Consider the following 11,965-nt stretch of genomic DNA (forward strand, 5'->3'; position numbering starts at 1 on the left):
AGGGTCAGATACGAAGGGAGCGAGATTAATGAGAATCCTAATTGAGGGAAAACTTTGGGCGTTTAAATTAGTGCTATTTTCTGTTGTTCAGATGCCGGAGTAACAAATACAGATAACTGTAAATTGGGTCTATTTGCGGAGAATCTCAGTTCCATAGCATTGGTGGTTCAGTGGTGGAGTTCTCGCCTGCCACGTGGGAGGCCGGGTTCGGTTCCCAGCTGAGGTGTAAAGAATAGTTATATATGTCTGAGTCTTTGGTTGTAATTGAACTGGTTGTTTTGCAGAGAAAGTTATAGTCACTAGTATTGGTATAAGATATAAACTGAACGTTTTAAATAGTTTGTTTGGTTCAAATTGAAAGACTAATTCATTCAACTTAATATAAGAACGGAGATTTTGATGCAAGGCGATGTCTGTTCACTAAATGATTTGTTGGGAATAATACATTGGGAAAAGAGTCGTAATTAAAATGCTAATTCAAAGACGAGACAGTAACTTAAATCAAATTAATTCTGAATAATAACGAGGGAACAATTACGATAGATTTGTGTCCATCGAAATGTTTTTATAAGATTAGCGAATTGAGATGTTGATTGATGTTGTAAACTCTAAATCAGGATTCAACAGATGTGATAAATTAGGTTTGGTTTATCGAACCCGAAATACTGTTGTTGCAGACAGCCAACCATTATTTACAATGAGTTGAAAATCGTTGCGAAATAAGTCAAGATTGAGCGCTTGTTGATGACATTACTAGCGAGGTTTCCGTCGCCACGGAAATTATGTCTTGACTGGGGGTGACAGAGAAAATGGTTAGTGTCCTTAAAAAGGAGTATGTAAATCGTCAGGAAAGATGCTAAAAACTAGCAGCTGATTCGCTGGGTGGGTATCATTGATTTGTGGCGTTTATTTGGACTGTAATTGGGCCGTGAGAGAGAGGGATTGGATGTCTGAGTCATAAAACATCGTGATGGTGGATTCTGATGGTTGTTGATTTTTGGTTTGATCGTTTGAATAGCACCAGTGAATTTGAGCACTGTTTCCATTATGTGGAACGGTGTCAGGGTATTAATGGTGAAAAGCAACCTCTATGGTAAAACATAATTGTACATGTTTCGGTAAACTAGCGAGGTTGAATTTGGTTATTTGAACATTTCCCTTGATACGTAACAGGGGCAAGTTGTTTTTCCTTGAGGAGCACGCAGATGGTGTTTTGTTTTATTGAGATGTAAATGTGAGTTGAAGGAGCCAAGGGAAAATACGTTATTTTTATTAAATATCAGGGATTATAATATTGGGGAGAATGAGGCCATAAACGACCAAATTGGAAAGGCCTGGAAGTTTTGATTAATCATTAAGGTTTGCAAATATATACACATAAAACATTTGTTAGGACTATTTGTTTTGGTGCAAAGGTATTTTAAAGAGACACGCTCAAATATGGAACTTTATGAGTTTTTATTTTATGAGTTTTAAATTACACAAGTGAATTTGGATTTTAAGGATAAAGGGTTCTTTAATATGTCTAGTGTAGTATAGAACTTGACTATAAAAGGGTGGGTTGACTCATGGACCTTATCATGACTGTCTTCTAAGGTCTGATCAGCCTTAGGGGAGAGTCATTGGTATAATGAATGTGGTCATATTGAGTACTAGTTTTAAGGTAAATTCATTATAAAGGAGTTTAGGTTATGAGGTTAGGATAGGATATATATTAAGCCAATAGGGCAGGGAATTACATAGAAAAATAAGTTTCAGTTCTTAGGGGTGATAAATCACTGTAGACAAGGAATTCTGCACTCTGCAACATATATTAAATTCATGTTATTGTCAGATAGAATACTAAGAGTCCTTGAAGGAAGGATTTTGATATGATAAGCATTTGTTTTGATTTTTTTTTTGACCATTAAAAAAAAAAAAAAAATAGTATTAAATTTAACAGGTATATAGGACATCTGTGATGATTTAGGATTATTGTTAGATGGATTAAGGAAATGTAAGGACTTTAGAGATTGACACTCATAGACATGATTTTGGATAAAGTCAAACAGTTAGAAGCTTAGTGGTATTTGAGAAATATGAGAGAAAAGGTTTAAATTGGTAAATATATATTTAAGAAAATATATAAGTAGTGCAGATAGTTCTTAAGTAGATAAGAAACTTGACAGGGAATTGGTACTGGATTGACGCCCAAGGGAGAATTGGACATGTGGAAAACTAAAAGGGGCTCCTTCATGATGTCAGACATAAAGATAATATACTAATCTTACCTAAGTCATTATTTAGAGTAGGTAAGGTTGATACCTGGGCAGAGTCAGGTATCAAAAGGGGGATGGGTAAATTGTGGTCTAGGATAGGATGGGGCTTATTGGATAAGAAAAAAAAAAAAAAAAATGTAAGCTAACAATTGGGCATAGAAGTTAAAGATATAATCAGATAAAACATATGAGAAATTGTTTGTTAACCAAGCCTGTATGTCCAGGATTGTATGCATTACAGGTGAACTACAGGTGAAGTCACTCAATCCAGTCCCAGAGGCTTGGGGACCATAGAAGACCCCTGGTGACAGCTAGCTGAAAGAGCTACCCAGATTCATATCGCACGGCGGAAGGGTAAGACATTTTTTCACTGTCGGACAATAAACAGAGTTCGGGAGAAGAACTGGAATTAACAGAATTCCGGGGGCCAACTCTCGAATGAAGTAACCCTACCTGTCCTATCACCCCTGTTTTTGTTCATAGAGGTGAAGATGTGTCTGGCTCTGGCTAAGTGATGTGTATTTTGTTCCAAAATAAGCATAAGAGATCCCTAGATCTGGGTAGATAAGAAGTTAGAATAGAGATTACACGGTAACCGACTTCGGACAGTTCTGGGATTGGAGAAGAGGGTATCCTTATAGCATGGAGGATCCCACAAGGGTGGATAGGTTTTCCATGATATGGGGAAATCTGGGAGCAATGTTGAACTTTGTAAAGGTGATGAAATCCTACTAACCATCAAAACTATTAAGCTCTCTGATGCAGGAACTCACACCCTCGGACTACAAAGGACGAGGACAGACATGATGGGTGTGTTTTCTATCAAGGTACTGCCAAGACCAGAGGTAACCGGACACACTCCTCTACCACCACTGTGTTAAAAAATACCATTCAGGTAATTAATGTTAGAGACTATTCGGCTATTGATTAATTAGAAACTGAGACTGGTTTTGATAGTAGGGACAATTTGTGGCTGTCTTATATGAGGTACACAGCTAAAACCCTGAGAGGAAAGGACTGTATTATTTGAAGTTATGCTAGACCTGTTCTGGCTACACCCATTTGCTGTAGGAGAAGGAGAGGGGTGGTTGTGTATTTTGAGAAGTTTTTACCAGGTTAAGCCCAATTCAACCCTCTGTTCCTCTTTGAGCCTTGTGTTTCCTGCAGTACCTCCTCATCGGGCCTCTTGGGGTGTTGAGGCATATGGGGGCAATTACGAGTGCATCACGGGTACAGGTAATGGCATTGATTATGGGAGATTGCCTGAAGCTGATTGCAGGAGTAACATAACCATTAATTCCACTTGGCCAGTTACAGGCCTAAACCAAACTAGTGGTCTGGCTGATGTATGGTGGATGAGTGAAGCCAAAAGAGGGCTGAGACCCATTCTTAGAGGAGAATGGCAAGGTACGTGTGGTCTGACCAGTTTGATAATTCCACGGACCATTGTTGATGTTGTTGCTGAACAGCTGCTGAGTTCTGTAACCAGGGGACCTGAAAACATTCCATCCCATGGGAGACAAATGTAGTAGTGTTCCATGGACAGAGGATGTAGTTGACATACACACTAACCTGTTGGGAGTGCCAGTGGGGATTCCTCATGAGTTTCAGGCCTTGGGTAGGAATGATGGACTCTGGCACTTACTACCTACTATGGGTCCAGCCATGGTGGATGCTGGACAGACTGCATGGATTAATTATATCTACTATGACCAACAGCGTTTTGTGAATTACTCCCGTGATGCACTCACTAGTATGTCTGAACAGCTTGAGGCCACATTTGGGGTTTCCAGACAGAATAGACTTGCCTTGGATGTGCTTCTTGCCAGTCAGGGGGACGTCTGCAAGATGTTCGGTAAACAATGTTGCACGTATATTCCTAATACCAGTCCAGATGATAGTTTTTAAACTTCACAATCTAAGGCGGGGTTGATGCACTATCTGCTAAGATGAGGTCCACGGGGGGGTGGAGGAGTCTGTTCTCTTGGCCTGGTTTGGTAAGTGCACTGGTAGGATGGTTACTGGATTTCTGACCCTAATTCTTGTATTATTTGTTATTGATGTGATGTGCTGCTTGCATCATACTGTGTTTTGACAAGTCTGTTACAGATGTGGTGAGGGCTTCAGGCATGATGCCTTTGCTTGATGCTCCAGTTGGCGATGCCGATACGGAAGCATGCTTTCAGGGGAGGATGGGACTGACTGATGATGACACATGGTTTGGAGTCCCTGGGTGGCAAGGAGCCCACTTGGTACAGGATAGAAGTAGCTGAGAGGACCAGATGGTTTCTAATAATTCTTTACTCTGTTTTCCATGACCAAAGTTTTATCCTACATCTTACATGTCAATAACAATAAAGTTTTATCCTGTTTTTGATAAGTGACACCCTTGGGGGGAACAAAGGCATATATAACTTGTTATTAGTAATAAACTTTTTATTATTTTCATGAAATGCTATGACTGCTGAAATAAAGGATAAATGAGTGACACCCTAGCAGGAGTAAGGAGGGGGATCCAGTTGCTTATATTGATTAAGCTTCTCCATTGTATGTCGTGTCGCATCTGGGATGGGAAGAGGGGGAAATTATTTTTCTTTGTGGGCCATTTCCGGATAGACATACCTAGTTTAGGATATTTTTCCTTTTTGGATTATGTCTTCGTTTTTGCTTGGAGTAATGTATCTGGACTATATCACATCTCTTAGGAGATGTGAAGAGAGGGTATCAGAAACTTTTTCCTGCTGGAAAAAGCTGGCTAATGTGGACAATAATTTTTACTTTTATTTTGAGCTGTTCTCCGCTCTGTTAAATGAGGGTTGTAAGCCAACTTAGTACATAGTGGGATAGAATGGAGAACATGATGGGAATACATATATATCTATTTCTGTTTAGTACCGTGCCTTATTTCATAGTCCCTTAGGGAGAAGTTTTTTTTTTTTTTTTTTTGTGTTGTGTCTGGATCTAGTTAGGTGGTGTCACGTCTCTGAGGAGACGTGAAGAGAGGGATTTGTTAGGAAGTGCTATTTCTTATGTAAGTGACCAGCATACTGCTATTGCATTGTTATAACTGAGACAACACATAGCAACATATACTCACAGTAAAGCCTGTGGGGTCCCCCACAGGATAGCTCCCACATTACACACATAATCTCCTTTTATTTTTAACCGAACACTGTGCCCGAAGAAGATCCTACGATGACGGACAGACAACTGAGCCAATGGCGGAAGACTACAGACTACAACCAGCTGAACCAATCCGGAGATCCGATCTTCCTAGGGTCAACCTACTTTCTGTGACGTATATAAGAGCTGTGCTGACTGTTTACGCTCTCTCTGCCTGCCGTTCCACACGAACTAACGGAAGAGCCGTATTTACGTGTACCAGATATTCTCCCTCTGAAATAAACTGTCGCTTGTCGTACAATTTTAACACCTGGTCTGAATCGATCCTTAACCGGCTCACCCTTCTAATATCCTTTTATCAACACATTAAAATATTTCATTTAGAACTAGCGTGCCAAATGCGCACACAGTCAAAATCCAGTCATTGCCAGGTGGTCAAGTCTGGTGACAATTTCAAATTAAAACAATATAAATGTAGTTACTCTTGCTGAGTAAGTCTTGTAGGATAAGTCCAGTTTTTGTCGGAGAAAAGGAGGATCACTGTTTTACGGTCTGTGATAGACTATATATGCAAAAGTATGTGGACACCCCCTTCAAATGAGTGGATTTGACTTTTTTAGGCACACCTGTTGCTGACAGGTGTATAAAATCGAGCAAGCAGCCATGCAATCTCCATAAACAAACATTGGCAGTAGAGTGGCCTTACTGAAGAACTCAGTGACTTTCAACATGGCACCTTCTTGGGATGCCACCTTTCCAACAAGTCAGTTTATCAAATGTCTGCCCTGCTAGAGCTGCCCTGGTCAACTGTAGGGGCTGTTATGTGAAGTGGAAATGTATAGGCGCAACAACGGCTCAGCAGTGAAGTGGTAGGCCACACAAGCTTACAGAATGGGATTGCTAAGTGCTGAAGCATGTACCGTGTAAAAATTGTCTGTCCTCGGTTGCAACCGAGGAATCTGGGTTTGGCGGATTCCAGGAGTAGGCTACCTGCCTCAATGCATAGTTCCAACTGTAATGTTTGGTGGAGGAGGAATAATGGTCTGGGGCTGTTTTTCATTCCAGTGAAGGGAAATCTTAACACTACAGCATACAATGACGTTCTAGAAGATGATGTGCTTCCAACCTTGTGGCAACAGTTTGGGGAAGGCCCTTTCCTGTTTCAGCATGCCCCCGTGCACAAAGCGATGTCCATACAGAAATAGTTTGTTGAGATCGGTGTGGAAAAACTTGACTGGCCTGCACAGAGCCCTGACCTCAACCCCATCAAACACCTTTAGGATAATTGGAACGCCGACTGCGAGCCAGGCCTAATCGCCCCGTAACACTTTTAGTGCCCGATCTCACTAATGCTCTTGTAGCTGAATGGAAGCAAGTCCTCGCAGCAATGTTCCAACATCAAGTGGAAAGCCTTTCTCAGAAGAGTGGAGGCTGTTATAGCAGCAAAGGGGGACCAACTCCATATTTATGCCCATGATTTTGTAATGAGATGTTGGACGAGCAGGTGTCCACATACTTTTGGTCACGCAGTGCAAGTCATGTATTATAGTAACACTTTCAGTTGACTGTGACATCATCTTCTCACAGGATGTCATCTCCTCTCCTTATGTTGACATTGTCCCTCTCTGTTAGGAGATTCACCTGAGATTCAGTCAAGTCTCCGACTCTGGTCGCGTCTAGACCCCTGGGGAGGCTCCATGGAGGAGTACCTGCTGGAGAGGGAGCATATTCTAGCAGTGGTTCTACCAGGAGGCCTGGAGAAAACGGCCCAGATACATGGGAGGTAAGAGGCATACAGACAGAATGTTTCGTTGGAGCCATACAAAATCGTACTGTGTATTTGGAATGGATTGACTTTGTACGAAAAAGGTATGAAAATGTATGCACTCACTAAGATGCTCTCGATAAGAGCATCTGCTAAATGACTAAAATGTAAATGGGTTCCTTTTATATTTGAACATCATTGAAATGAATTTAAAACTATGAATATAACTCTATACTGTGGACACTGTAGGACACCTGCACTGTGTTTCTTTCCCTACAGTAAACCTGTGATGGACATACTGGTCACACTCTGTGCCCTGAACCACCTGAATCCATCTGAGTTCACCATAGAACTCCAGAAACCAAATCTCCTTCAATCCCACCTCTCTGATTGGAGCCATGGAGGCTCACAGGATCATACTGAAACCTAAAGGGGGAGAGGAGAAGATAAGGAGGCTGTACGTGCCAGAGGTAAATACTAACAAAATGCATCTGTACACACTAGCCAATCTCCAACCTAGGTCAGTTTATGTACTGAAGGGATACTGTTTCCTGAAAGGTCACTGTACGTCTGCTGATCAACTACAAGAAGAACCATAAGGTCGTTGTGAGGGTCAGCCCTAGAGTCCCTCTGGAGCGGCTCCTGCCTGCGGTGTGTGTGAAGTGTTTTTAATGAGAGCCAATGGCTCTGAAGAACCTTTAAACCTGAGCAGGTCCCTCGGTGGCTAAGGGAACTGTACGCCAAGGACATGGCAGGTGAGAGATGTCTTTATGTAACTCTGCTTTTGAGTTTTGGTGGCATACTTGTTTCATACCCAAACTGTGCTTTGGAGACTGTCTACAGTATATTATTTACCCACTGAGTGCATCGTGTCTATATACTGTAAATAGGAAAATGCTAACATGGATGTCTATTTCTAATCTTGAACAGCTGCCCCCCCCCCCCAAGTAAAGGGAAGAAACAGAAGGAGAAAGAGAACAGAGGAATGTTTTGCTTATTCAGGAGAATTAAGTAGAAACCAGAAAAGGTACTTTATTTTACTCTCCCACAACTTAGCTTTAATATTGTACGTAAGCATTGTGTAAGAAATAGATTTTATACTTTGACTAGATCTGTGGATGCAGTTTTTTCTCTCAGCCGTACTAGAATTGAGTGCGTGGTAGGATTTCAGTGTACACTGATTAAGCTTTGTGTTATGTGTTTTTTGCTGTGGTCTTCTTCTAAAGGGTCTCTCAGTGAGTGTCCCTTTCTCGCGTGGTCTGAAAAACCAGCGGGTAGCCAGCATCAGCATGAACTCCCTGGGTATCCACTCCTCCAACACCCTGCCCATGGACAACACCATGGCCATGAAAAGACGGGCACCCATGCCCCCCATGGCAGGCTCCCAAAGCGCCCCTGCTAACCTCAACGTCCAGCCGGTGAGTGACTGGTGGTTAGGGAGTAGGATTTAGGGCTGTGTCTCGATGCTATTTCATGGTTTTCTTTGCTTGTCTGCTTTGTTCAGCCTTTACGAAACACAGCCCTTATTTTAAGTGTTTCTAAAATCCCCTATTAGAAAATGGTGGAAAATGAAAAATGATTGGAACCATTTCCTTGTTTGTCCACTAGGTTTTTATGGGTATTATTACACCACCACCGTGGGGCTCTATAGGTGAAAGGACAGGGGATGCTTCCACCATATTGACATCACCTGATCTGATTGCCTGACTATGTCCTGCGAGTTTAGTGGTTATAGAGAAAAGGACACATGTCAATACTATTGAGACTCAGCCGATGACTTTAGACTTTAACTAGTGGTTCCAAATCCTTGTTCCCTGACCACAGTGAGAATGTATGGTGGATTTGGAGGATCCTGGGTTAAAGCGGTATTTGTTTCTGGTGTTTTCCAGTTGACCTCTAGGAAGAAGAGGAGAGCCCCGTGCCTTCTAGAGAGACACATCATGCAATACACACCTCTGTGTAAATTTTTTTTATTTAACTAGGCAAGTCAGTTAAGAACAAATTCTTATTTTTAATGACGGCCTAGGAACAGTGGGTTAACTGCCTGTTCAGGGGCAGAACGACAGATTTGTACTATGTCAGCTCGGGGGTTTGAACTTGCAACCTTCTGGTTACTTGTCCAACGCTCTAACCACTAGGCTACCCTGCCGCCCCAAATGACGTATATTACCTCACAAGTTCGCTTTTGAATAAAACCATGAAGGGATTTGGTTTTTATTGTCTCCAACTTGTCTTTTCAGTTTTCTTTGTTTTTCTGCTCCTCAATTGACATGTTTTCTACCATTCCCCTCTTTCTTTTCAGTCATAGTTTAAACTACATCTGTTGAGGAGATAATAGGTTGATATTCCTTGTGTAAATGTATTCGTTCGATTTTAATGAAGTGCTTTGATTAACTTGTTTTGTCAGAAACTGGGCTGTGTCTGTATTGTGTCTAAAATGAGTTATAACCACCTTAGTACTCATTTCAATCACAATCTAATCTACGATCATCTTTGCACCCTTATTTCCTATATTGCAATCCTCAGTTACTCAAACCACCAGCCATTATCTATTCTAGATGAACTTAACAATTTCTCTGTCTTTACAGGGAATGGACAGTCACTTCACACACTGAAGGAGGAGATGGGAGAGTGTGAGGGGGACCTGGACTCCCCATCCTCATCCCCAAACATCTCCAGGCCTTTGAGTCAGCCTCGAGTGTCCCCCACTCCCCCTTCTACCCTCTCCACTACCTCTAGCACCTTTCCACCCTCCAATCCCTACCATCCCTCTCCTCGCTGCCCTCCCTCCCCTGCCACCCTAGGGGAGATACTAACCCCTTTCCTGCTTTGTCAAACCCGGGCCAACCTCAAGCATCCTTCGTTCCCAACCCCAAGACCCGTCAACTCCACCAATGGAGGCTCACCTGGGTCCTTGACACAGTCGGGTGGAAGTAAGGGACTCAGTCCCCTCTCTTTACTCAAACTCAAGACCAAGGACCCTGGTGAAGCTTGGAGGAGTCCCAGTCTGAGGGAGGGGATGACCACATTTACCTTGGTGCCCCTAGGGCCGTCCCTGAAGGAGCAGAGAGGCTTGGAGGTGGACCTGACCCTGGCGAAAGACCCAGGCCTTAGACCCAGCACAAACCATTGATGAACCTGGGTTGGAGCACCACCAGACAAGGAAGAAGACACTGGTATCACTGGAGAGGTCAGAGGTTGAGGGATCCACCCCAGAGCCTGATATGGATTCTAAACTTTCTCCTCCAGGGTTTCCAGAAGGTTCTACTGACTGGGTCTTCAGTCCTCCAACCGTGTCTAGTCCTATCGAGCTTTAACAGACCGCACCAAATTCACCAGTGGTAGTCAAGCAGGAGAATTCCGAGATGGAGGCCCAGGAGGAGTCCGAATCACCCACAGACAGTCTAGATTCAGAACTACAGAAAAGTTTAGAGGTAGAAGTCCCAGAGGAGTCGGATACACTCTCAGAGATACCCAACCCATACACAGCTTTGGCCCACACCAATGGAATACCTGGAGATGAGGTGACCTCAACTCCTGAACTACTGGAGAGCAGGGGATTGTTCTGGAAGCCCAGTCTGGTGATAGAGGAGGCAGAAGTGGACCGTTTCTGTTTCCCTCCTCCCCCTCCCCCTGTGTGCTATGATAAGGAGGTGGAGGAGACGGAGCCGGCCCAGTTACGAGTGAGGCCTCCTGGGGGAACAAATCACTACCCTTCCTCTTATCGTCCCCCTTCTCTTCATACGATGAGTCATACCTTCTGTGAATCAGCAGAGGGAGACAATCAGACTGATGCCTCTTCTTCACCCAAACCGAACATGATTCATTTGACTTCACCCAAACCATACGTGCCTGCAGCCCTGGCCAGGAAAACTGCCATTCCCTCCTGCTTTACCCAGGCTGTGGCTCTAGCCGCCCGTAAGTCCTAGTCCTCCTGTCCTCGAAGGCCAGCACCAGACTTGCTTCCCTCCCTTTCCGGCTCCTCGCCCTCCACTGCTTTACTGCTAACCAATGCGGTGAGTGATGATTTTGACCTGCACTGACACAGTAATGACATGCACATTTTGCCATTGTAGCAACAGGATTGGACCCAAAACTGAACCAATGTTTACCCCTATCATACTACAATGTGCTTCCTTCTATACATAAAGTTGCCATTCTTAACTTTCATGATCTCTCTGTGAACCTCACATGTTCCACAGGGGAACTCTTTACACCAGTGGAGGCTGGTGGGAGGAGCCATGGGAGGACGGGCTCATTGGAATGGCTGGAATGGAATAAATGGAACGGAGTGAAACAGGGTTTCTATGTGTTGGATACCCTTCCATTCCAGACATTCCAATGAGCCTGCCCTCATACAGCTCACCCCACCAGCCTCCACTGCATTACACAGGAAAGAAGGGAAGGGCATATCTTTATGGAAGTGTGTACATTTTACAGTGTGATTATTATTTTTTCTCTCTGGAAAGACGCCATTTGTTACATTAAATGGCGACATATGCCTTTCTAAACAATCCTGGCAGGCTGGTATTCTTCTGAGACACCTTCGTATTTGTCTGTTATCTTCATGTGTATGTGCCAAAGGTGGTATATGGCCCTGTAGATTACGTCTATGGACATGCTCACACTCTGTGTGACCTGGTGGAGGAAGGACCTAATCTAAACTGGTGATATTCGTCTCTTGTCCTAATGGCTTCATAGTAAATCTGTGAAATGGAAGTTTCTGTTTAGGGTGAGGCAACTGCAGTGAAGTAGAGCCAGCCACCACATAGTCACATGACCTCCAAACGGACCCCACTTAGAGGTCGACTGACAAATT

At 43.3% G+C, this 11,965-nt stretch overlaps 1 long non-coding RNA gene across 1 annotated transcript; it reads left to right on the top strand.

Annotated features, from left to right (window-relative positions):
- The first annotated feature begins 207 nt into the window (after positions 1–207).
- On the top strand, positions 208–11,965 carry LOC115145076 (uncharacterized). The gene is made up of 6 exons (XR_003865910.2): positions 208–7,164; positions 7,426–7,616; positions 7,705–7,901; positions 8,077–8,173; positions 8,373–8,564; positions 9,735–11,965. It is a non-coding gene; the product is annotated as an uncharacterized LOC115145076 (long non-coding RNA).

The sequence above is a fragment of the Oncorhynchus nerka genome, linkage group LG2, assembly GCF_034236695.1.
Source record: "Oncorhynchus nerka isolate Pitt River linkage group LG2, Oner_Uvic_2.0, whole genome shotgun sequence".
Lineage (NCBI taxonomy): Eukaryota > Metazoa > Chordata > Actinopteri > Salmoniformes > Salmonidae > Oncorhynchus > Oncorhynchus nerka.